The 9,910-nt window shown below is 35.3% G+C and overlaps 1 long non-coding RNA gene across 1 annotated transcript; it reads left to right on the top strand.

Annotated features, from left to right (window-relative positions):
* The first annotated feature begins 3,932 nt into the window (after window positions 1-3,932).
* Window positions 3,933-9,698, top strand: LOC134374801 (uncharacterized). The gene is made up of 4 exons (XR_010023346.1): window positions 3,933-4,046; window positions 4,719-4,908; window positions 6,590-6,732; window positions 9,576-9,698. It is a non-coding gene; the product is annotated as an uncharacterized LOC134374801 (long non-coding RNA).
* Window positions 9,699-9,910: the final 212 nt, after the last annotated feature.

A 9,910-nucleotide genomic window follows, 5' to 3' on the forward strand; every position in this document is an offset into this window, starting at 1 on the left:
CATAAGGGAGGGATCTTTTTCAGGCCTCCCTCTTTGGCTTGTGGACAGCTGCCCTCTTGCTGCCCCTCTGTCTTTTTTTTTAATTGACAAGAATTGTATGTGTTGTATACAACATAATGTTTTGAAATATGTATCAGAGTACTTTGAAAAGGTTGTGGAAAAATGGAATTAAAATGTAATATGAATCCTTCCATGAACTTTTTGAAGGCTCCTCATATATGTTGTGGAATGGTTAAATAAAGCCAATTAACATTTGCATTCCCTCACTTTTTTTTTTTTTTTTTTTGGTAAGAACACTTAAAATTTACTCTTACTCTTAGCAGTTTTCAAGTATACAGTATATTATAAGTAACTATAGTCACCATGATGCACAATAAGCATCTTGAACTTATTCTTTAAAGGCTGCATAGTATTCCACTGAGTGTATATGTACTGTATTTTCTTTATCCTTTGCTAGACACTTAGGTTGATTTCATGTCTTGGCTATTATGAATAATGCTGCAATGAACATGGGCGTGCACATCTTTCTTCAACATACTGATTTCATATCCTTTGGATATATACCCAGTAGTGGGATTATTGGATCATATTGTAACTTGCTACCTATTCACATGGTTGTCCTTCTATGCATGTCACCCTTGGCGTCAGTTTGTTCAAAATTCTTCTTAAAAAGACGCCAGTCATGGTGGATTAGAGTCTACCCTGAGGGACTCATTTTAACTTAATCCCCTCTTTAAAGGATCTGTCTGTCTCTAAATACAGTCACCTTCTGAGGTACTGGAGGTGAGGACTTCAACAAAGGAGTTTTGGGAAGACACAACTGAGCCTGTAACACTAGGATTTTCTAAAGTATCATTTTCCCTTTCCACACTGCCAGGTTTGCAAGAAGCCCAGTACCGTCTGGTTACTGAGATACAGAAGCAGACCACTGGGTTGGCTTTGCAAGGTAAAGATGTACTTGGAGCTGCCAAAACTGGATCTGGCAAGACTTTGGCTTTCCTTGTTCCGGTAAGTGCTTTACTTATATTGGATCAGATCCTCTATTATACAATTTTATAACATTCTGTACCTTAGGTGCGAATGAGTAATTATGTAAATAGTTGTCTTCATATTGGATTTCCTGGCTAGAATGCAAGCTTTATTAGGAGCCACATCTGTCTTGTTCTCCACCATATTCCCCAGATCCTATTGCACAGGGTGGGCACTCAGAAACGTATTGAATGAATAAATGATTGTGCCTTGACAAGCCTTTACATTCTTGAAGGTTGTTGGGTGTTCCAGTATGGCAATTCAGTGCAGTAGGACTGGTGGGGAAATCTGTTCCTGTTATCACCCTTGCAAACCTGCCAATAGCATTTATTCTTGCTACCTATTTAGGACAAAGCTGAAATATTGTCATGTTAAGGAGATCTGGACATTTGTTAAGAATTTCCTGGGTCATTGACATGTCCCAGTAAAACAGTAGAGCTTCCTAGGAATTCACTTACATCTCAGTTACATAGTTTGTCTCCTAATTTTTGATTGCTACAAAATAATTGTCCCAGAAAAATCACATTTTAGTATTTGTTCCAAGTATTGCAAAATCATTTTGCTCTTAAGTCCTAGTTTTTTTTAAAGCAGAGTATCCATACAGTTAGAGAATTCAGTCAATATATAACTTCAGCAGTAACACAGCTAAAAGTTTATTTTTATGTGGTTATTGCTCAGAAAATGATAAATATTTTTCTTCAGTGTGTTTTAATGGTTTGTGGGCTACACATACCTTTCACTGATATCCAGTCTCCTGATGGGATAGCTCTGGCAGCAGCTGAGCTACCATGGGGCTTCTTTTCCTTTCCTTCTGAGTTAGAGGTGGATGCTTCTGATGGAAGAAAAAGAAACAAAATCTGTTCTTTAGGATTGGATAAAACTTGAGTGTTATGTCTTCTGCTTAGAGGGTGCCTTTGATTTGAGGGGCAATACTGAGATGTGGGTCAAAAAGCTGATTTCTCTAAGGACTTACTGAATATGAGTTTGTTGTCTTTTTTGAGGTGCTGGAAGCCTTATATCGTCTGCAATGGACCTCAACAGATGGGCTGGGGGTTCTGATAATATCACCCACGAGAGAACTGGCCTATCAGACCTTTGAGATTCTCAGAAAAGTGGGAAAGAATCATGACTTTAAAAAAAAAAAAAAAAAAGAATCATGACTTTTCAGCTGGTCTCATCATTGGTGGAAAGGTTTGTCTTTTTGTCCTTTTCCTTCTTTCTTTCCTTCTACCATGTTGAAGCATTGTGGCACTTGACAGGCGAGAGGTGGAGACTTCATCGAAACAGACTGACCTCCTAGGCAGGTCCTCATAGGTAGTGATGCTTTGGTGTGGTGACTGTCATCTAGGGTCTGGTCCCGAAAGTCTGTTTTTGTCAGGGTATCTGAATTGATGAAGCTCTCAGAGATAGATTTACTCTAATCAGCCTATAAATCTACTTATTTATATATATTGGGAAAGATGACATTTCAGGATGTGGACTGGTACCTTTAATAAAATATCTGTCTAGGAGGTTGAATAATTCACAACATTGCTATGTCAGCAGTAGAAGAAAGGAACGTAGATTGTTTTGAGGAGTGTTTATTTTAGGTCATGGTTAAAACTTGCTGTCCAATTTTTGTTCTACTTTATAGTACATTTGGAATGCCTGTATCTGCTAGAATCTCCTCTAGACTGAAGATAAGTTCTTAACTTCTTGAATTTCTATGCAAACATACACAAAAGAGGAAAGAATAGCATCCAGACCCTCATGTACTCATGTACCTGTCACCCAGCTTAACAATTAACAACATTCTGTGGTTCTTGTCTCAAGGAGAGAGAACCTCTAAAATGTAGAGAGCTTGTCTCTTTTTTTTTTTTTTTTCAGTCCACAAAGTGTGGTGAGTAGCGTTGGAGAGCTTGTTGAGTGTTCCTGGGTACTGATTTAAAGAATGGGGGTAATTCTGGGTTTTAAGTCAATTCTGGTGGCCTTAATAGGAAATCAAGACTTACAAATGGAGCATTCATTTAATATATATGGGGGGGTACTTCAAAAAGTTCATGGAAAAATAGAATTAAAAGATAATACAAATCGTTCTATGAAAATTTTGAAGATCCCTGGTGTGTGTGTAATTTTTTTTGTTGTTTTTTGCCTCAAATCTGGGTATGACTAAGAATCTAGAAGACCCCTGTATTAGTCAGGGTTCTCCAGAGAGACAGAATCAATAGGATATGTTATAATTATGAGAGGGATTTATTCGGGGGATAAGCTCACATGGCTATGAAGAAAAGTCCCACGATAGGCTGTCTGTAAACCGGATGCCAGTAGTGTGGCTCAGTCCAAGTCCAAAGTCCTCAAAACCAGGGAAGCTGATGGTGTCCTTGGTGTAAGTTCTGGAACCCCAAAACTGAAGAGTCTCAAGTCTGATGTCCAGGAGAGACAGGAGAGAAGAGTGTATCCCAGCTCCAGCAGATCCAGAGAGCGAGCGGTTCACCTCTTTCTTCTGTCTCTTTTGTTCTTTCCGGACCCCCAGAAGATCGGATGGTTCCCATCCATACTGAGGGTGGGTCTTTCACACCCAGGCCACTCAGACTCTCATACTAATCTCTGCTGGAAACACCCCCATGGACACACCTGAAAAGATTGCTTTACCAGGTTTCTCAGCATTCCTTCATCTAACCAAGTTGCCATCTATAATTAACCTTCACAACCTCTGAGCTCTTTAGGTCTTCACTCAGGAATTTGATTTAGCCCCCAAATTTGGATGCACTGCAGAAATAGAAGAGAGAAGTTATGTTTTTTTCCTGAATATGTAAACTGCTATGATAAAATGCCACATGCAGATGGCTTTTTATAGTTTTGGTATACAGGCTGCTCAGTGATGTGTCTGTGTAATCAAAAGAAAGAACTGTTTTCAGGATCTGAAACATGAAGCTGAGAGGATCAACAATGTAAATATACTTGTTTGCACACCGGGTCGGCTTCTTCAACACATGGATGAAACGATATGTTTTCATGCTACTAATCTCCAAATGTAGGTGAGTAACAAATTTCTAATGGAAAATAACTCAGACTGAGGAGAGAGCCATCACATTTTAATGATATAAATGTTATATTAGATAACTATTATGATTAAAAACATTCTGAGGAATAACTTTTAAGTTTTTTGGCATGTGGGCTCCAAACCTAGAGAATACAATTAGCCCTTTTTTTCTTTTTCTTTTTCTTTCTTTTTTTTTTTTTTAAATATGTACTCTTATATGTGAAATTAGGTACTTCAATATTAGACATTGCCGAGAAGTTTTTAAATCTGTCACAGCCACTTCTGATCACTGAAACGTCAAATTGGCATTTTTTAAAATGAACTTTTTCTGTTTTGCTTGGTGATACTACCTAATGTGTATTCTTTTAATCAACTTTTTATTTTTGAATACTTGTAGATTTGTGGAAAAGTTACAATGATGGTAAGAGTTCCTTTGTTCCCTTCACCCAGTTTTCCCTGATGTTAACATCTTGCTTAACTATGGCATCTTTATCAAAACTAAGATTAATATTGGTATGTTATGTAAATGCCAGGCTTTATTCAGATTTCACCAGTTTTTCCACTGATGTCCTTTTTATTTTTTTAGGGTCCAATCCAGGATACTACATTGCATTTAGCCTGATATATATTTTAAATATTATAGTTCAACTTGCATTTTCTTTTTTAGTTCTTGATGAAGCAGATAGAATCTTGGATATGGGCTTTGCTGATACCATGAATGCTATTATTGAAAATCCTCCCAAGAGACATCAGACTTTACTTTTCTCAGCAACACAAACCAAATCTGTAAAGGACCTTGCACGCTTGAGTTTGAAAAACGCTGAGTATGTCTGGGTTCATGAGAAAGCAAAATATAGGTATGTACTCTTTGATTCAATCAAAAAATCAATGTTCTTTTTTAGTTTAAGAATTTGATATTTTAAATTTATGTTTTCTATGAAATAAAACGTTTTATGTTATTAGATGTGCTAAGCATAGTAAATATATCAGTTAAAATTACTCAAATTTTGGATATATCTTTAATGTGAGTATGCTCTAAAGCAGCATTTCCCAAAATGTGGTTTGGGAACATTATTTTTTCTATAAGATGTTAACAGGTATTTTACCATTTGCCAGCTCTTCTCTCCTCCCACCACTCCCCCAGATAAATGAGAGAGGGGATGAATTCCTGGATAGATAAATAGCAAATGTTGAGTCAAAGTGAAACAGTTTTTTTTACGTCAAGATTTCTCAGAACCTTTAATGTTTTCATGGATGTTGTGACTCCTCAAAGCAGTGGGAGGTAGATACAGCTTGCTACATTTACCAAAATTATTTGGGTATGTAATCATTCTTTGGCAGTATTACGCAAGACCAATGTGCTATGGAGAACATTTTATCAAATGCATTAAGAGTTAGCAAAATATCTTTGTTTAAAATTGTTTTAGCATCTGTTATTTTGTCTTGGTTTCACTAAAAACTGGAAGTAAAATATGTGTGTTTATGTGACAGTAAAAAGTGTGTGTGTTAGTGGTATGCAAATGGTTGAGGGAAACTGTATTTCGATATGACAATTGGAAGTATGTGTATATTGGGTATGAATCATTATAGATTATGGACATACTTGACTTCCAGAAGAAATGTTTTCCAGTGAATATAAGTTGGATTCTGTGTTGAAGACATTAATATGGATTCAATTGTACCATTATTTGTATCTTAAAACTTTCATTTCTTCTTGCTATGAAATGTTAGTATAACAAGAAATAGATTTGGAAAGTGAATTTGGTTATCCTGTTGGAAAGTCCCTATGTACAGAAAATATAGATATTCAGGCCCACCTTGACCTTCTTCATCAGATGTCTAGGATTAAAAAAGAGCCTAAAAGAGGCCAGACTATATGCTTCCAGGTGATCCTAACAGATAAACTTTGGAGAATCTGAGTACTGGTAGCTTTTGCTATCAAAAACTTGGCAGTGGAACAGGAAGAGATATTTGAGGTATAGTTTCTTTCTTGGCTTACTATTTAGTTGACATTGGTCTTTTAAAGTTGTGTTGAGATAACTATTGAAATTTGTTACAATTAACGTGATAATGTAAAGTCTACTATCTAAGTCTTTTGATTTTTCTCCTTTGTTCTTTTTGCTGTTTGCCTCGTGCTTATTTTCAAAATTCATTAGACACAAATTTTTCAATTATGAATTTCTAAAGCCTTCTATAATTTAAGTTAATTGTGCACAGTATCCCTATCCCTAATTTCTGTAGATGATAGAGTTGGTTATTATCTGTAGGTTATAAAATTTTTAGAGAAAAACTGAATGTGAAGACTTTGATTATATTTTGCAAATGATTGTTGAAATGCAGTTCCATCACTTGTGAAAATGTGGCTTTCAGGAAAAAGGTTTAGAAGGCAGATATGCAGCCACATAATTTATAAAACTACAGGGTGTATGATAGTGACTGCAGTGCTCTGTAGATCCATATTCATTGGAAGCCCTATAAAAAAGCATATGCTGTTGGGAATTTTGTCTGATGTAATTATTGACTTTTCCCCTTTAACAGTTAATACGTCATGACAAGTTATAATCAAGAATATCTTAAGGCATTATAGAATATCTACTCTCACATTATGAAGGAACTGGAAATTAAATTTTAAAAATTCACATCTTCTTGAAGTTGTATGTCACACTATACTTAGAAAAAGTGTAAGTTTTTTCTTTATATTGCTATATGTAGACAAATAGTGCTTCTAATGTTTTTATTTTTAAGAGAAAATAGTTGCCTTTGGGCCATAGTGACTTCCTGTTTTCCAGTGACTATAAGTTGAATTCTGTGGTACATTATAAAAAATTTCAAATTTGAGATACATATTTTGAGTTTATATTATTTGAGATACATACAAATTTAGTATTAAATTTTCTGTTAACTTGAAACATTAATCATTATAAAATGTTCCTTTTTATTTTTACTAATACTTTTTGCCCTTAAAGTCTAGTTTGATTGCTGTTAGTCTGCCGATAGCAGCTTTCTTTTGGTTAGTGTTTGCATGGTGAATCTTTCCCATCCTTTTTCTTTCTACGTTGTGTACACCCTTAACAGTTTTAGATTTGTCTTTGTAAGTAGCATATTGATTTTTATCTTGTATGATAATTGCTTTTTAACCTGGGTGTTTTCTTCTTGCATTTTTGTGCTTCCATTTGAGAATTTTTCTTTTAGTCAACGAATTTTCTTTTAGTACATGTTTGTTAGTGAAAAATTCTGGTTTGACTTTTCTGAAAACCTCTTTATTTTTTGAAGGCTGTCTTGGCAATTTTTTTTTTTTTTTTTTTTTTGCTTTTCAAAGGTATCTTCTATTGTGCTCTAGTTTCCATTATTTCTGTTAAAGTCAGCTGACAGTTCTCTTGTTCCTTTGAAGGTATTATTATTTTTTTTTTGTAAGATTTTTCTCTTTGGTTTTTACTAAAAATCCTTTGTGCTCCGCCTATTCACTCCTCCTTAATGCCTGGCAACCAATGGCCTTTCTACTGTCTCCATCTTTGTCTTTTCCAGAATGTCATATAGTTGGAATTATAGTGTATATATCTTTTTCAGATTGGCTTCTTTCACTTAGTAATATGCATTTAAGATTCCTCCAGGTCTTTTCATGGCTTGAGAGCACGTTTCTTTTTAGCGCTGATTAGTATTTCATTGCCGGGATGTTACAATTTATTTATCCATTCACCTACTAAAGCACATCTTGATTATTTTCAAGGTTTGGCAATTATGAATAAATAAAGCTGCTATAAACATCCATGTGTAGGTTTCTGTGTGGACATTAAGTTTCAGCTCCTTTGGGTAAATACCAAGGAGCACAATTGCTAGACCAGATGGTAAGAGTATGTTTAGTTTTGTAAGGGGGAAAAAACAACAACAACAAAAAAACTGCCAAACTGTCTTCCAAAGTGGCTGGACTATTTTTTGCATTCCCGCCAACAGTGAGTGAGAGTTCCTGTTGTTCAGCATTGGCAGTGTTTGGTGTTGTCCGTGTTCTGGATTTTGGCCATTCTAATAAGTGTACTAGTATCTCATTGTTCTGATTTGCATTTCCCTATGACATATTGTGTGGAGCATCTTTTTATTTATTTGATTGTGTGTAGGCTGGGAATGAGCATCTTTTCATATGTTCATTTGCCATCTGTATAACCATCCTCTTTGGAGAGGTGTCTGTTAAAGTCTTTGGCCCATTTGATTGAGTTGTTTGTTATTGAGTTTTAAGAGTTCTTTGTATATTTTGGAGAACAGTCCTTTATCAGATGTCTTTTGCAATTATTTTCTCCCATTCTGTGGTTTGTCTTCTCATTCTCTTGATGGTATCTTTCACAGATCAGAAATTTTTACTTTTGGTGAAGTCCAGCTTATGTTCTCCTTTTGTGGATTGTGACTTTGTCTTATCTAAAACCAGTTGACTTCTAGTTTTTGATTGTTTCCCTTTTTTCCCTGTCAATATAAACACAGATACACACAGGTGCACATGTGTATGCGTATGTGTTGTATATGCGCACCCTGATAAATAGTACCAAACTATGTTCTGTTTTGCTACTGGCTTCTTAACAATGTGTCATAGAGATTGCTCCACAGCAGTATATGGATAGATTTCTCATTCCTTTTTTATAGTTGCACGATATTTAATTGTGTGGATATACAATAGTTTATTCTGTGAGTTCCCAACTGATGGACATTTGGGTTGGATTTTCATCTTGTTTTTGTTTTTTATTGGAGTATTTTTGGAATAGAATCCTAAAAGTAGGTTTACTTAAAGAGCAAGTGCATGTGTATTTCTCTCCAACATTTTAATATGAAATTTCAAAAATGCAATAAGTACAAAGACTTTAACAGTAAACACCTTATACCTACACCTGGATGCTACCTAATTTACTAGCCATTTATCCATCCCTCTAACTGTATATTAACTCCTCTCATTTTTTGATGCATTTCAAAGTAAATTGCAGATATCTGTCTACATCCCCCTAAGTACTTCAGCACACCTATCACTAATGAGAGTTCAGTATTTGTATAGATTTTCTTTTTTTGATGTAAAATTTACATATAATGAAAAATGCAAATTCAAAGTGTACATTTGCTGAGTTTTAATGAATGTATATATCTCTGTAACCCAAACCTCTGATAAGATATAGAACATTGCCATTAGCCCAGCAAGTTCTCTTGTGCCTCTTTTTAGTTCACCCTTGGCCCTACACTTTCAGAGGTGACCACTATTTGCATATATGTCTGTGTGTGTGTGTGTGTGTGTGTGTGTGTGTGTGTGTGTGTGTGTGTGTGTGTGTGTTTGACATATAATCTATAAGGGATTTTGAATGTATTTTAAAGTCATGTGTTGGATTTACTTTTTTAAGGAACAATAGAGAAAAGATCTCTTTTTGACGTATGTGTGTGGGAAATTTGTTTGAGAGATGTGCCACCATAAAAATTTGTTTCCTTTTTTGGTCTGGATTTCGAAGTTACTACCATGGCATACTTTTAATGTTTTTCCTCCCCTTAATTCCACAAGCACCCCTGCCACTTTGGAACAGAATTACATAGTTTGTGAGCTGCAGCAAAAAATAAGTGTGCTATATTCCTTCTTGAGAAGCCATCTGAAAAAGAAGAGTATTGTATTTTTCTCCAGTTGCAAAGAGGTACTGACTGTTTATTTTCTTTATGAACTTATTGATGTTGAATCATCCCTTTTGAGATATCACATTTCGGTTACACAAATAATTGTATCATATGAGAAACACAGTGCTAGGTGTGGCAATGGATCTGTAGATAATAAGAATCCCGTGTCTTTTTGTAAAGGAATCTGTGGATGGGACTTTAATCTGGATGAGGGCAGAAACTGTCTTT

Source organism: Cynocephalus volans, chromosome 4, assembly GCF_027409185.1.
Source record: "Cynocephalus volans isolate mCynVol1 chromosome 4, mCynVol1.pri, whole genome shotgun sequence".
NCBI classification, from domain to species: domain Eukaryota; kingdom Metazoa; phylum Chordata; class Mammalia; order Dermoptera; family Cynocephalidae; genus Cynocephalus; species Cynocephalus volans.